This window comes from Mobula birostris, chromosome 3 (genome assembly GCF_030028105.1).
Source record: "Mobula birostris isolate sMobBir1 chromosome 3, sMobBir1.hap1, whole genome shotgun sequence".
Lineage (NCBI taxonomy): Eukaryota > Metazoa > Chordata > Chondrichthyes > Myliobatiformes > Myliobatidae > Mobula > Mobula birostris.
The window spans coordinates 220,267,156-220,283,943 of record NC_092372.1 but is presented as its reverse complement, the minus strand read 5'-3'; the positions used below and the strand labels follow the sequence as shown (position 1 = coordinate 220,283,943).

At 40.9% G+C, this 16,788-nt stretch overlaps 1 protein-coding gene across 7 annotated transcripts in view; it reads left to right on the top strand.

The window, feature by feature from the left end:
- Positions 1 to 678: 678 nt before the first annotated feature.
- Positions 679 to 16,788, top strand: part of nktr (natural killer cell triggering receptor) — a 222,223-nt gene continuing 206,113 nt past the window's right edge. For 6 of the 7 annotated variants that reach the window (XM_072254165.1, XM_072254169.1, XM_072254167.1 and 3 more), the window contains exon 1: positions 679 to 730. The gene's annotated coding sequence lies outside the window, so the exon portion shown is untranslated. The remainder of the gene's footprint in view (positions 731 to 16,788) is intronic. The other variant, XM_072254163.1, reaches the window with a different exon arrangement.

Sequence of the window (16,788 nt, the reverse complement as noted above, 5' to 3'; positions counted from 1 at the left end):
TCTTTTGTCCTCTTTTTCCCATCCCTACCTTCTCTCCAATCTTCCCTCCTGCCCCTTCCGCTTCACTCCTCCCCAGCTCCCTTCTCTTTCCTAATCCCTCTTGCATTACACTCTCCAGTTTCCTCAATTTGTACTCGCTGGAGTTTAGAGGAATTGGAGGGGAGGGAGTGGGGAGATCTCATTGAAACCAATCGAATATTGAAAGCTTAGATAGAGTGGACATACAGAGGATGTTTCCTATAATGGATGCCTAGGACCAGAGGGCATGGCATCAGAATGGAGGGGTGTCCCTTTAGAGCAGAGGTGAGGAGGAATTTCCTTAACCAGAGGATAGTGAATCTGTGTAACGCATTGTCACCAACAGCAGTGGAGGCCAAGTCAATGGGTATATTTAAAGCAGAGGTTGAGAGGTTCTTGATTAGTAAGGTCATCAAGGGTACGAGGAGAGGGTAAGAGAATGGAGTTGAGAGGGATAAGAATTCAGCCATAATGAAACAGCCTAATTCTGCTCCTATATTTATTGATCATCATCCACATATGCATTCTCTGGCCTCTACTCCTTTTCTAGGAACTAACCCCAACCCTTTTAGTGTAATACTGTCCTCCGACGTTTTATGTTGGCCGAGGAGGCGGAGCGGAGCCAGAGGTTCCCTTTAAAGGGAGGGGGGGCGGGCTGTCCCAGGATGCTCGGCGCGGTGGAGGGTGACAGCGCCATTTGTGGGGCTCCGAGGTGAGCGGTGTCTTCAACTTTCCCCCCACATCCTCGCCCCTGTCCCTCGATGGCTCCCTCACTCTTGGCGGCCCCCTACCATAGGGACCCGGTGGCCGACAGCTGTGGGCGGCGGCCTGAGCGGGGGTTTTGCCGCCTCGGTCCCCCCGCCCCCCCCCCGTGAGGGGAGCGCGGCGCCGAGGCCCCGTCACTCGGCTCCTCCCGCACCTCACACTACCCCCGCCTCCCTCAACCACTCTTCCTTCCCTCCCTGTACTCCCCAGATCGGTAACCCACGTACCCTTCACCCGTCACATTCCCTCCCCAGCCCCTTTTCTTTGCCCCAACCTGGCACCGTCTTTATCCCCAACTGCTCCTCGCTCCCCTTCTCTCCACTCTGCGCCCCCCCCTATCCTCTATCGTGCCCCTCCGCTGTTTTCCTGGCCTTAATCTGAGTAGATTTCAAGGCGTGTGTGATAATTTGGATTTGTTTATCGTACTTTCTTCCGTAGAATTGTCCACCTATAAAGTTGATTATATATGAATTCACTTAACTCTAATTTGGTGTGCAATCTAATTTACATAATATTATATCTAGGTTATTCAAGTGTTTTTGGAAAATATTAGCTGAAGTGCTTCATCAAGTGTTTTTTTGAAAAGCATTACTTGAATTACTTTTAAGTAATTGGTTCTATTTTTGAAGTAGAATTTTACTTGGCTAAGATTTCACCTGGCCTTTTACGGATCATGGTGCTTGTTGCTGAGGCTTCAGGTGCAGGATTCTTGTAATGGATTGGTTGCAGCTCAAATCACACTTTCTGTAAGGAATATTTTGAGGCTAATGGACCTTAGTGTAGGTATAAATCTATTTTTGTGTTAAGAAAGAAACAGTTATACACTAATGGTAATTTTTGCGATCTGCTACATGTTTGTGGCCACCAGATATTGGGTAAGAAAAATTGGTATTCAGAGGCTTTAGTGTGGGGGAATTGAGGGAGTTTTTCCATTGGAATGTAATTTGCTGGTCAGTTTAGTTTGAGTGTCAGAAAATGTATGACTCTGGAACCCAATTCTAAAGTTCCAATACTTGGTCCATAGTTAAAGTAATTCTCCTGTCATTGGTTTCTAATTGTCACATATACCAATGTTCAGTGGAAGAATTTACTTTTGCATAACGTCTATACAGTTTGTGCCTCATATCTAATAAAGGATGTTCTGGCATCGGAGAGAGTCCAGAGGAAGTTGAGAGTTATCCTGGGATTGAAATGGTCTGAGAAGCATTTGATGGCTCTGGGCCTGTACTCACTGGTGTTTAGAAGAATGAGATTCCTTTGAAAGATCAGGAGTTCACAACTTTTTTTCTTAATACCATGGAGCCTTGCCATTTGCCATTAACCATTAACCTGAGGGGGCAGGAAACCAATAGAGTAGACTAGAGAGGATGTTTCTGATAGTGGGACAGTCTAGGACCAGAGGGCACAGCCTCAAAATAGCAGGATGTCCCTTTAGAACAGAGATGAGATGGAATTTCCGTAGCCAGAGGATGGTGAATCTATGAAATTCATTGCTACAGATAGCTGTGGAGACCAAGTCATTAGTATTAAAAGCAGAGGTTGACAGGTTCTTGATTAGTCAAGGTTAGAGGGAGAAGGCAGGAGGTTGGGTTTGAGGGATAATAAACCGGCTATGGTGGGATGGTGGGGGTAGACTTAATGGACAGAATGGCCTGATTCTGCTCCTATGTTTTATGGTCTTATTTCATTGCATTAAGACAAGTGGGTGGATGAGTATTCTGAGATGGTGAGGAGGAAGCATCATTACAGGGTAACGAAATGTCTTTTTAACCAATAGTTAGCAGGAACAGACAATATACAAAGACAGCTGGAGTAAGGGGGGGGAAGGTGCAGAATATAAAAAGAAAATCAAAGGCTGAATGGACATAACTGGGAATGATACAGATGTTGTGAAGTGATCAAAGGTGAGAGTATGGGGTAAAAGTAGTAGGAATGGAAAGTATTTTTGCTCAAATCCACTTACAGTAATTGTGCTGTTTATAAACTTGCTGCATTCACTGCCTCTTTAGTGTGTGTCCTGTTTACAAATCCACTTTTTACTATAATGGATAGTGTGTCACATCTCAGTCATAGCAATACCATATATTTCACCCCATCTATCCAATTTAAAAAAATTTTGTTAGCAAAATATTTTTCAGCAATCCAGTTATTTTCATAAACTGCAAGTGTAGTGGGTTTGGATGGAGCTGAGAAATAGATATGGAAAAGACCTTGGTGATAATTTATTGTTAGGCTTAAACAGGCATGTTTAATCTAGTTACAGGTAACAAAGAGTATTTATGTACATACTCTTGTTAGCTGTAAGTACATACAGGGCAATCCAAATTAGCAATAATATGGAGATCAAATTGTTAGGGCTTTTCTAGTAGGAGGTCATTGACCACAAATGAAAGCCATTGTTTGTAACATTTTAATAACTTAAATGAAGGTGCTCAGATACATGATAACATTGAAACTGTCCTCCCTACCCTCGAGGATATTTTCAATAGGCAATGTCTCAAGAAGGGCCCTCACCATCCAGGACATGCCCTCTTCTCGTTACTACCAGCAGGAAGGGAGTGCAGGAGACTGAACATTTTAGGAACAGTTTGTTTCCCTGTGCCATCAGATTTCTGGACAGTCCATGAATACTACCTGATTTTTTTTGTTCTCTTTTTGCAATATTAGGTTTTTATTTTTCTTATTATAACTTTTGGTAATTGCACCGTTCAACAAATTTCATGACAGATGTCAGTGACAGTAAACCTGAATCTGAAGCTGTGGATAGTGAGGAGGGTTGTTAAAGCAGTCAGCAGAATTTAGACCAGATGAAAATGTGAACAGAGAAATCGCGGACAAGAATGAGCCAGGACGTTCCAGAGAATTGATGAAGAGGGAACTTGGGGCACAAGTTCATAGAAACATAAACATAGAAAATAGGTGCAGGAGTAGGCCATTTGCTGAAATTCGCAACACAGGGAATAGGCTGGTGAAGAAGGCATACAACATGCTTGCTTTCATTGGTCATGCCATTAAGTGTAAAAGTTGGAAAGTCATGATGGCAGCTACATAAGACTTTGGTTAGGCCACATTTGGAGTATTGTGTGGTTCTGGTAACCACGCTGTAGGACAGATCTAGAAGGAATGATTTGCCTTGATGTTGCACAGATCAGACTGTATTGACTGAGGTTACAGTAAAACCATTTGAAGGATGACTTGATAGAAAAATGGTCTTTCACAGGTGGCAAGTATTGGAGGCCATTGCTTTAAGGTGAGAAGGGGGAAGTTTTGTTTTTGGTAGTTGCCTGGAATACTAGGGGAGGTATTGGAAGCAAAAGTAGGAATGCTTTAAGAGGCATTCAGACAGATGCATGAGCAAGCAAAGGAGGGAGGGTACACGCCACACAGGTGGATGGGATTAGATTAGCATCATGGTCTGTGTAGACTTGGTGGGCCAAAGGGCCTGTTACAGTGAATTTAAATCAGTGGGATAAGGAAATAGGTTGTATTGTGTGATGCTGAAGGGTCAGTAATCTATGTACGGGTCCTTCAGGGAAGGGAGCTTTTATGTAATTTTGTAGAAGGATCAAAAGTGAATTAATTCACTGAAGTCCAACTCTTGAACCTAAACAAAGGAAAATATGAAGGTATCAGGCAGAGCATCTGCAGATTTTTCTTGTCTGTAGGTATCGGGTAGAAGTTGCTCTGGTAGAATACATGGTTTACAGCAAACAAACCCGAGGATGCTGAAAATCCTCAGCAAATCATGCTACATGTGTGGGGAAAGAATAAAAAGGTTAACATCAGGTTCAAGATTTCTAGCATCTCTTTTTTTTAACTGTCTGGTCCAACCTTTTCCCTACTGACAAAAAGTCAAAGGCCTTGTACCAATTCAAAAAGTAACTAGATATTGGAACAGATCATATCCCTGTTGAATTTCTGAAACAAGAGGCATCTATAGTCACAAATTCAAAGCATCTTCTCCCACACCTGGAAGAGAACATAACTAGAGACCGTGGAGATATGGTCATAATGATCATCTTGAGGAAGGAGATATTAAATGTAACTGTAGAGGGTTGCTCTTGTTTGTTACAGGGAAAATTGGGGTCCTTCTCAATGCCTGCTCCCTAAGTTGCAGTGTAAATATCATTCATCTAAGGGAAAAGTTTAAACTCATGTCAGCTGTAAAAGCAGCACCAACTATGATGTATTTTTCAACCTCTCAATCCTTTCCCGATCATTTGAGGGGCATACGTCTCAAACTTGATTTTCTGCAGATAACTGTCTCTCACTTGCTTCATAAAGCTGTGCTCTGATAAGCAGATCTACAACATCCCATCTCGAGCAACATAAACAAAATGCTCTGGAAGCACGTCATCACAACTAGGCATCATCAGCCTTTAAATGTTCCCATTTAGGCTGAGTACTATCATTGTTGTCTTGATATTTGGATAATGCAGTAAAATGGGCTTGCATTTAAATTTAAAATTCACACAAATCAGCAACCCCCCAAAAAATGTGGGCACTTTCCACCTTTTGAGCTGCCCCAACAATGGCAGGTATCTGGTGAAATTCGCCTTCATGTTTGATGTATTTGCAAAGGCTTTGACTATCTGAAATAAAAATCAAGACCACTAACCTTAAAGTTCATCTTTTACTGGGCCATGATCTCTTGAGTACTTCTGAGATACTGACTATCTGCAGTGAACATATACTTTGGGGAGTGTTGTGCAGTTTCACCAGATTGATTTGTGGAATTAGGAGGTAGGATATGTGAGGGCAGTGGGTGATTAAATCGTCTGAAGAGGCAGTTGTGTCTTTAGCCTAAACATAATTTTATACACTTCAATGGCTTGAATTTCTCAAAATACTTCACCTTGCACTTTTTGGAGTTAAATTCTGTCTGCCATTTCCTTTTCTCCTTGCTAGTTCAATTAGATTCTGTTGTTGTCATATCCATTGACACCATTCTTGGTGTCATCTGTAAATTTACCGTTTCCCATCAATGATTGATTGTCTGATGGTCATAGCTGCAGGGGAGGCTGGACCAAAATCAATCTATACAAAATAAGCAGCACTCTTTTTCCTCCTTTGCAGTCTGGCTAAATTAAAAGCTATGGGATGTAAATTTAATAAAGCAAATCCAATATTACCTCAAGAGCATGCTAAATTTGGAAAATAATTTGCTAGAGTTGGTGACTGTTGGGGGTGGAGTGGAAGCAGCATCCCTCCTTCCTCCATCACTCCAGCTTTGTATCTTTTGTCCAAAGCCATAAATCTATCTCTGTCCCCTCTTGTAACTAATTAATCGGAACGATTTTTGTTTCTTTCACCTAAACCCTTCTCTAATATTGCACATGGCTCTAAAATTTTACACTGTAGAGCTCGTGTTCTTAGAATCATTATGGTAAATCTCTGTACATTCAGGTAGTTCAAGATCTTGCCTAAAATATGATGACTGAACTGGATGCAATATTCTGGCCTTGACCTAACCAGAGCAGTTTTAAAAAATTGTGTGTAAATTTCCCTCCTTTTCAGCTTCTAATGGAGCATAGAATCACCTATGTTTTGCTATGAGTTAATAAGTCCTACCTCCTTCAAAGATTTGTGTACTTGAACACCCTGGGCTCCTTGGCTTCTGCACGTTCATTAAAATACTGTCATTAACTGTCAAAATACATCAGTTCATACCTCCCTGTGTATAAATTATTTGCCTATTCAGCGGCTCTGTTTGATTGGTTTCAACCCCATTGTTTGGCAAATTTCTGAAATTTCATTCTTTATATCCCAATGTTTGAGTCAAAAATAAAGAACTGATATTTGGCATGGAATCTTTAGGAATATCTTCCAAGCTGGGGTTCCCAACATTTTACTGCCATGGAACCCGTTAACCAAGGGGTTCATGTTCCCCAGGTTGGGAACCCCCCTCTAGAACAATTGTGTTGTTACAATTGTTTGTTACAACTGTTTTCTGTTCTTAAGCCTTTTTCAACCAAGCTTAATGATAATCTTTTATGACCATTGTTTTGATGTCTTTTGTGGCAGATTGTCAAAAGTTTGTGATAAAATCCATATGGATATCATCCACTTTTTTCCCTTCATTAATCTGTTACTTTACTTTTTCTGTCAATTCATTAGGTTGATTAAATGTTATCTGCCCTTTTGCAAATTCTTACTGGCTGTATTAATTAACCTATTATTGCTAGTGCCTTGCCCACCACCGATGTTATGCTGGCCAGCCTGTGATTACCTGGAATGTTTGTACCTTGGACAAGGATGTCCTGTTTAACACCTCCAGCAGTCTTTCTGCCCCTCCTTTCCATATCTAAGAAGATTGAAAGGCACTTCTGTCTTTAGCCAAACTTCCCTTAATCTGAGATGTTGGCCATTCACAACCAGTGACATAACGCCTTTAAACATGCCCACCCTTTCCAATATATCCTGCCTATCAATTTTCACCCTATCTATTACCTCTATGGTCAATTGGGTTCTGCTGATCTTGTATCGACCTCCTTGTTCTCAGTAAGATTGATAGATAGTACACCCAAGTATTCTAGACTTACATCTTTGTAAACAGATCACATTGTTAACAAGAGAATCATGACTGGCACTTCATTGCTAAAGGAGGCTTCCAGTGCATTGACTCATTGACTGCTATCTTTGACAAAATGTTAAGCTAGATGTCTAATTCACTGAGCAAGTATAGATGATGCTGCTTAGAGTGCATGTTGTTCTTGGCGGTTCTGGCCACTGTTTATTACTTAATCTGCGTATGCCACCAGGAAAATGACCCAGGCAGATCACATTGCTTTTTGCTGCCTGTAGGGAACTTGACTGTCATGTTGCTCTCATGACAATAGTTCATTCTTTCAGAAGATTTGATACTCTTATGAAGTTCTGTAATATTGTGAACCAGGGTATGCTATATCAATGCACTCTCCTCACTACTCCTATTGGGCAGGTGGTACTGCGGCCTTGGGAGATACAAGTTCAGGAACAATTATAACCCTATAACCATTAAGCTTCTGAACCAGTGTGGATAACTTCTTTCACCACAATGCTGAACGATTCCACAGCCTGCAGACACTTTCAAGCACTCTACAACGTGTTCTCAGTATTACTTATTTTGTATGTTGGTCAGTCATTGTATGTATAGTTTTTCATAAGTTCTATTGTAATTTATTTTCTAAATGCCTACAAGAAGAGGAGTTCCAGAGTAATATATAGTGATGTATACATTGATAAATTTACTTGTCATGTAGTACGTGACTAGTAATGTAAAGGGAGCCAGCACCCTACAGAAGTGGTCTGTTTTGGACTTAATGCTGTGGCCCAAGCCTGCATGTTTTGTATGTTGCATGGTATATCCTACAATTTCTCGTGTGTATGTATGTATTACTTTATACCTTGTTTAACCATGGCCACCTAAAATTAGGCCATATCCTTGAATGTCCTTTTGCTTGAGAATGCTTGGAGGACCTTAATTTTTTTCCTGTCTCAAAGCCTGCTTCGATAAAAATCTTACGCAAATGACAAATGTTTTGGAGCAAAGTTGATTATACACACAACCAGAGATGGGGTTATTACAAAAGCAGTGTTCTGTTAACTTCCTGTATATCTATTTTTATTCATGTGAACTGCTGTTATCTCTTATCTTGAAGTACATGGTTTTGCAGAGGATGAAATGCTGATCCGATCAAAGATTTTTAAAAAAATTCTTGCAAGGTGTTTAGCCCATTTATATCAGTGTTTTACATAGCAAGCATAATAAAAAGTTTGCTATAATAAGCACAGCTACTACAGGAAGTAACAGCAAAAGCATGTGCAAGGTTTGCTGATTTTGTTCTCACACTCATGTTGGTGGCATGTGCCACAGAATCCCAGAAGTCTTTTTTTTTCTCCCCCCTTTCTCTAGTGAGATTGGCATACAATAGTTTCGGAGGTGTTGACATTGGTTTCGGACCTTGGGCCATTGCCCTGCATGTGGAAAAATGTATCATAAAAGTCACAGACCTCCTTGGGTGGATCCAGGTACTTGCATTTATTGTTGTGCTTTCCTAAGAGACACAATTTAAAATTTTTGGCTTATTTGGATTGGAAGAATCATAAATTTCTCTCCATTCTGTAAGGTCATCAGAGTTCCAGAATATTATCATTGTGAGGAATGCATCCACTACTTTAGAGCAAATTTGCTCTCTCCACACATTGGCATCTTTCAGATCTTCAGAGCACATCTGATCTAGGCTATAATTTTATATTCTGGCCTTGATCTTATTATTCTGTGAACCTTATTCTATAATTCATGTGAGAGGACGAGAACTGAACATGGGACAGGTGTTCCCCGCTTTTCAAACGTTCGCTTTACGAAACCTCACTGTTACAAAAAACCTACATTAGTTCCCTGTTTTCGCTAACAGAAGGTGTTTTCACTGTTACGAAAAAAGGCAGTGCGCAGAAAAAGCAGCACGCGATTAAAAAGCAGTGCCCGCCCTGAGCAGTTGCTCTCCCCGGGAACTGCATTCTTGCTGGCATTGCTTAGGCACGTGCCTGTGAGCAGCCGTTTGCAAGAAAAGCCTAAAAGAGCTTGTAAGGGTGTTACACTTAGTGTAAAACTAGACATAATTAAGCGTTTTGATTGTGGTGAACGAAGTAAGGACAAAGTGAGTTTGGCTTGTGGAAGTTGATGAAGATGATGTTGAAGAGGTTTTGGCATCCCATGACCAAGAACTGAAGAAGAGCAGATGCAATTGGAAGAGGAAAGGATAACAATCGTAACTGAATGAGTAATGATAAAGTACGACTTTAATTTTGAAAGGGTACGTTGGCTTAGGGCATATTTGCAAGATGGTTTGAGTCCTTACAAAGAACTGTATGATAGAAAAATGCGCGAGGCTTAGCAGTCAAGCATACTGTCGTTTTTCAAGACTTCCACAGCAGACGACAAACCTTGACCTTCGACATCGAGGCAGGCAGACATAGAAGATGCAACACACATCAAAGTTGCTGGGGAACGCAGCAGGCCAGGCAGCATCTCTAGGAAGAGGTGCAGTCGAAACATCGACTGTACCTCTTCCTAGAGATGCTGCCTTGCCTGCTGCGTTCACCAGCAACTTTGATGTGTGTTGCTTGAATTTCCAGCATCTGCAGAATTCCTGTTGTTTGCATAGAAGAAGATGACCTGCTTGCCTTGATGGAAACAGACAACATCCCAGTGTCCCACCACCCCAACCCCCAGGCTGCGGACAGATACTGATTTGCAGAGAATGCAGTGGTAGCCGGGAGGCACACAGCACATCTTTAAGAAAAGAGCTGAAATAAACAAGCTAATTAATTACATGCCGGGCGGCACCTAATTAATTAGCATGTTTGTTTTGGCTTTTTTCTTAAAGATGTGCTGGGTGCCTCCCGGCTACTGCTGGACCCCTGCATGCTTTGCGGATCGGTATCGGTTCGCTGCTCAGAGGGTGGGGGCCACTGCACCACCCCAACCTGCGACGACTCAGCCTAACACACCATCATCAGTGTGCTCATGTCTTCCAAATTCCCGTAAGTGATACTACACTGTACATACATTATTTCTATTTTATATAGGCTGTGTGTTTTTACGTGTTATTTGGTATGATTTGGCTGCTTCATAGCTTAAAGGTTACTGGAGAGCGCTTGCGCCGTGTTTCTGCCGACGGCGCATGCGTGAGATATTCGCTACGGAGAACAGTTCAGGCAATGATTGTGGAAAAGTATTTCTACTTTATATAGGCTGTGTATTTATCATATCATTCCTGCTTTTACTATACATTACTGTTATTTTAGGCTTTGTGTGTTATTTGTCATGATTTTATAGGTTATTTTTTGGGTCTGCGATCGCTCACAAATTTTTCCCATATAAATGGTAATTGCTTCTTCGCTTTACGACATTCTGGTTTACGAACCGTTTTATAGGAATGCTCTACCTGCGGATGGTGGGGGAAACCTGTATCTAGAATGATGTCTTAAGACAACAGACATAGGAGTAGAATTAAGACATTGTTTAACTGCAGTGTTGTGCATGAATATTGTTTTGCTGATTTGGAATCCATTTGTTCAAGTTTATTGTTATGGCAAAATTGTTATTGCAACCTCCTCCAAAGAGGAATTCTGTTGTGGAACCATAGAACACTATATCATAAACAGACCCTTCAGCCCATCTCGTCCATGCTGAACTGTTATTCTACCTAGTCCCATTTGCCCACACTTGGGCCATAGCCCGCATACCCCTCCCATTTATGTACTTCCAAACATTTTTAAAATCTTGTAATTGAACCTGCATACCCCACCACTGCTGCCAGCGACTCATGCCACACTTGCAGCACTGAGTGAAGAAGTTCCTCCTCAGTTTCCCCTTAAATTTTTCATCTTTCACTTTGATCTATAGTTCTAGCCCATCTAGGTAACTAAAGTCCTTTATCCTTGGGGTGAGTCCAGTGAATCTTTCCTGCATTTCTCTAATGTCTTAAACCTTTTAAAAACTTTTAGGCACTTTATCTTGTTTCTTGAAGTCCATTATCTTCTGCTTTCACATTCTTCTGTTACTTTCAACAAGTGCATAGAGTTCTGAGAATGTTGCTTAGAATTCTGTACTCTATTGTTTTATCTCCACTGGAATGTAAGGCTTGAAACTTGTTTGACATTGCATCCACTCTTGACATTTTGTTTATTGTCCTTTTCAGAGTTCATTTTGCTTTCAAATGTATAATCTGTCAAATTTACTGACAATGCTGCAGAAGTGGGGCTCATCACCAATAACAGCAACCACCCCTCCATACCCCAACCACCACTACTTTATCATTTTCTTGTCAGTCACCTTAAGTTCTGTGCCTGGTATTACTTTATGGACGTACAATTAATCTATGTATATAAGCTATCTTGTGTATTTGTGTTATGTTGTTGATATTATGTGTTAAGACCATAGGATATAGGAGCAGAATTGGGCCATTTGGCCCATTGAATTGGCTCTGCAGTTTTATCAAGGATGATCCAATTTTCCTCTTAGCCCTATCTCTTGCCTTCTGCCTGTATCCCTTCATGCTCTGACCAATCAAGAATCTATCAATCTCTGCCTTAAATATACATAAAGTCTTGACTTCCACAGCTGCTTGTGGCAAAGAATTCCATAGATTCACTACTCTCTGGCTATGAAAGTCCTCTTCTCTACTCTAAAAGGGCACCCCTCTATTCTGAGGTTATGTTCTCTAATCGTGGACTCTCCCACTCTATTAAGACCTTCCGCCATTCGATAAGTTTCAATGAGGTCACACGTCATTCTTCTGAATTCCAGTAAATACAAGCCTGGAGCCATCAAAAGCTCTTCATATGACAAGCCATTCAATCCTGGAATCATTTTCATGAATCTCCTTTAACCCTTCTCCAGTTTCAGCTCATCCTTTCTAAGATAAGGGGTCCAAAACTGCTTATGATACTCCAAGTGAGGCCTCACCAGTGCTTTATAAAACCTCAACATTATGTCCTTGCTTTTATATTCTAGTCCTGTTGATTCTGCCTTCCTCACCACATACATGATCTGCAAATTAACCTTTAGGGAATCCTGCACAAGGACTTCTAAGTCCCTTTGTGCCACAGTTTATTTTAGATTGAGAACACTCAGTCCTCATTTATTGTCATTTAGAAATGCATGCATGCATTAAGAAATGATACAATGTTCCTCCAGAATGATATCACAGAAAAACAGGACAAACCAAAGACTTAACACTGACAGAACCACATAATTATAACATATAGTAACAGCAGTGCGAAACAATACCATAATTTGATAAAGAACAGACCATGAGCACAGTTTTAAAAAAAAAGTCTCAAAGGCCCAAGTCGATCGACCCATGAGTCCCCGATAGCAGGCGGCAAAGTGAGAAACTCCCTGCCGTAAACCTGCAGGCACCGACAACTGCCGATGCATTGGAAGCACCCGACCACAGCCGACACTGACTCTGTCCGTCCGAAAACTTCGAGCCTCCGACCAGCCCCTCTGATACAGCCTGCTGAGCGTCTTCGACCTTGCCCAACCACCGAAACAAGCAAAGTGTATTTTCTCTCACTTAGAAAATAGTCAACCCTTTCATTTCTTCTGGCAAGTGTATGATCATACACTTCCTGACTCTGTATTCCATCTGCCACTTCTTTGCCCATTTTCCTAATCTGTTCTTTTGTAACATCTTTACTTCCTCAAAACTACCTGCCCCTCTATCTGTCTTCATATCAAATGCAAACTTTGTAACAAAGCCATCAATTTTCATCCAAATCATTGACATATAAGGTAAAAATAATTTATCCCAACATGAACCCCTATGGAGCACCACTAGTCACTGGCAGCCAATCAGGAAGGCTCCTGTTATTCCCACTCTGTCTCCAGCCAGTCAGACGCTGTTTTATCCATGCCAGAGTCTTCCCTGCAATACCATGGGCTTGTAGCTTGTTAAGCATCTGGTCCAGGTGACTTGTCTACTATCAGATCTTTCAGATTCCCAAGAACCTTCTCCCTAGTAATAGTAACTTCACAAACTTCATGCCCCCTACACCTGAAACTTTCACCATACTGCTAGTATTTTCCACAGTGAAGACTAATGCAAAATTCTTAAATCAGTTCATCCACCATTTTTTTTTTGTCCCCCATTACTACCTCTCCAGCAAAATTTTCCTACAGTCTGATAGCTACTCCCACCTCTTTTACACTTTAAGTATCTGAAGAAACTTTTGGTATCCACTTTTATTGGCTGGCTTATATTCGTATTCCATCTTTACCTTATTGTGCATTGGATCTGGTGTAACAATGATTTTGTTCTCCTTTTATACTTGTACTGTATACTGGGAATGGCAAAACAATTTTGAATCTTGGAAGTTATCAATGAATTGGACTTTATAATGTTTGTGAGGTTCTAACACTGAAGTACCATTACACACTTTCCTATCCAGTTCAGTGGGTGGGGGGGAATTTGCTTTTCTTTTCATCACCGAACCAATTATTTTAATCCTTGCTGCTGCCAGTTTTGTTCCTTGGGGTTTGGTCTTAATTCTAAACTAATTATGCACTACATCAAATGTCCTTTTGAATCTTTAATCTTTATCAAATCTGTTTTTACATCAAGTTAATTGAACAAAGTATTTTTCTTTGATAAATCCATATTTGCCTTCTCCATAAATTCAGTTATTTGTCGAATTTTGCCCATGGTTGAAATTTCTAAAAGTTTCCAAACAACTGAGGTTAACCATCTTAAAAACCATAAAATGCTGGAAACAGTAGACCATGTTCTGACAAAGGTTTGTGGGAAGCAGTTAGCTGAAGCGTAATTTTCTCTTCAGCAAACTACCTGATGAGTGTACCCTGTTAAAGTTTATTGTCATCTGACTGTACACATGCAACCAAATGAAAGTGACCATGGTGCATTCACATTGTCATGCACAGCACATTAAACAATGTATTACCATAAATTAATAAAATATAATTCAAAATGCATGTACTGTGCAACACAAGTAAACAGTTTGCTATCCTAGTGACAAGATCTCACTGATGGCAGGGTATTCATTAGTTTCACAGCCTGAGGGAAGAAGCTGTTACCCAGTCTGGTAGTTCTAGTCCTGATGCTCCTGTACCTCTTTCCTGTGGTAGTGGGCAAGAGATTGTTGTTTGGGTGCTAGGGGTCCTCAATGCTTCGGCCACTTCATCTATAATGCTCCCAGTAAATGTCACAAATAGGGGAGAGGAAGACTCTGATCCCTTTGGGGTTTTGCTGTCATTCAATCCAGCATTTTTATTTTGTATTCCCAGCATCTACTATTTTTATTATTAACAAAGTTGTAGATAATATTAAAATGGAGTATTGTGTGCACTGAAGTGTGTGATTTCAGTTTAAACTGGAGTTGTGAAATTTGGCCAAATTTGAATAATTTTTTTCACTCTAAACATGGCACCATTGCCTGTAAAATGCTTTGGATAGTCTGAAAGTTGTGAAAGCCTCTTTTCATGAGCACATTCCTGTCCCACCCAATGTTTTTGACTTGTATGCGTTAATAATGAAGCATGCTTTTTTCCCCAAAAGACATTAAAGAAATGCCCCATGCCTGTCACACCATGAGCCTCCACATCCAGCACATTGTTCTTCACAACTTCTGCAATCTTTAATGGGATCTTACCACAAAACACAACTTTACCTTCCCTACCCCACTTTCTGCAGGTATTGCTCTCTCTCTGTGATTCTCTTGTTTATTCATCCCTCCAATAATTCCCTCCTAGCACTTGTCCCTGCAAGTAGAATAAATCGTACACCTGCCCATTCACCTCATGCAGGGCCCCAAACAGTCTTCCCTGGTGAGGTAACACTTCACATGCAAATCTGTTGAGGTTGTCTACAATATCTGGTGTCCTGATGCAGCCTGTTCTACATCAGTGAGACCTGATGTAGATTGGAGGACCACTTTGTTGAGTACCTTTGCTCCATCTGCAGCATGCAGGATATTCTGGTGGCGATTTCCGTTCCAATCCTACTGCCACAATGAGGCCACTCTGTAGAATGGAGGAACAACACCTCACTGTCCAGGTAGCTCCCAACCTGATGGCCTGAACATCGATTTCTGCAATCTCTGGTGATTTTCTTCTCTCCCCTGCCCCGCCCCCCCATCCCCTTCTCCTTCACCTTATTCTGGCTTCCTGTCCAGTCCTGATGAAGATTGTCTGCCCAAAATGTCAACTATTCTTTCCATAGATGCTGCCTGACTTGCTGAGTTCCTCCGGCATTTTATGTTAGTCTGGATTTCTGGTATCTGCCGATTTTTTTTTTTTAAGTTAGAGAAACATTTGAACTGTTATAACAGTTGAACTGTTTGTAGTCTTTACTGAAAACTACTTTTTTTACAAAACTTAATTTGTATTGTTAGTCTATCTAGATGTTGGCTGAGCTTGTTCCTGGGACTGTGGATTATGGATCCAAATTTGGCCTTTACACTAACTCCCATAGCAAATATAAAATAAATGGCAATGTCTCAGGTTGCTGATGTTTTAAATGTTCAGCTTGTTCGGCACCAGCAGCCCAGGTTCATTTCCTGCCACTCTTTGTAGAGTTTGTACGTTGTCTCCTTGACTGGTGCTACAATTTCCTCCACGTTCCCAAGTTAGAGGGTTAATTGATCACTTGGGTGTATTTGGATGGTGTGCACTTATTGGGCCGGAAGGTCTTGTTACTATGTATTTGGATAGGGTGGCCTCACTGGGCTGCAAGGGCAGTTACTGTGCTGTATCTCTAAATAAAATGAGTAACGAAAATGTGTGAAAGAGCTGGAAGGTCCTAAATGGATCAGGTGCACATTGGTGTGCATTGCAGACTTGATGATTACAACTTGAGAGGTTGCGCAAAAATGGTTAAAATGTCGAAGGATTTAGAAGTTTTGCCTATTTGGGAAATGTAGCCAGTTAATAGGCCAAATGCAAAGAGCTGAACTGCCAGAAGACATCAAGAAGGATCTAAAGTAGGAAGTGTTTACAAAGCTGTTTTGTAATCTTCCTAATGCAAGATGCAGTCATGGGGTATGACAGGGCAACTCTTGTTCATTAGACTTTGGAATCCTGAATTTCATAATTAGCTATAAAGTAAGCTTTATAGCCAATGACTTCCCCATCTATTATAGAGGTAAATTTAAGCATTTTGTATTGATCTCATTTAGTACTTTTTTTTGACTGGGATTGGGTAATTTGTAGCTTGTTTTGGTCAAATAGAAATAGTTGGCTGGAAAGGCTGATTTGTTTATGTACCGGGTACTCAACATTGCACACCTTGATAGTGGTTTTGAATTTCACCAACAGTGTTAATTGTCTCTGAATCTCCTAGCTCATTTGTGCTGATGGAAGTCCTTGGACTGTTTCTCTGCACAACTACTATCTGACCTGTATTTCCATGATTTTATGTTGGCATTTCCTCATAACTTTAGCTCATGAGGAATAATTGTATTCCTCAACCAGCATCTGTAACCTCCAACCTGATGGCATGA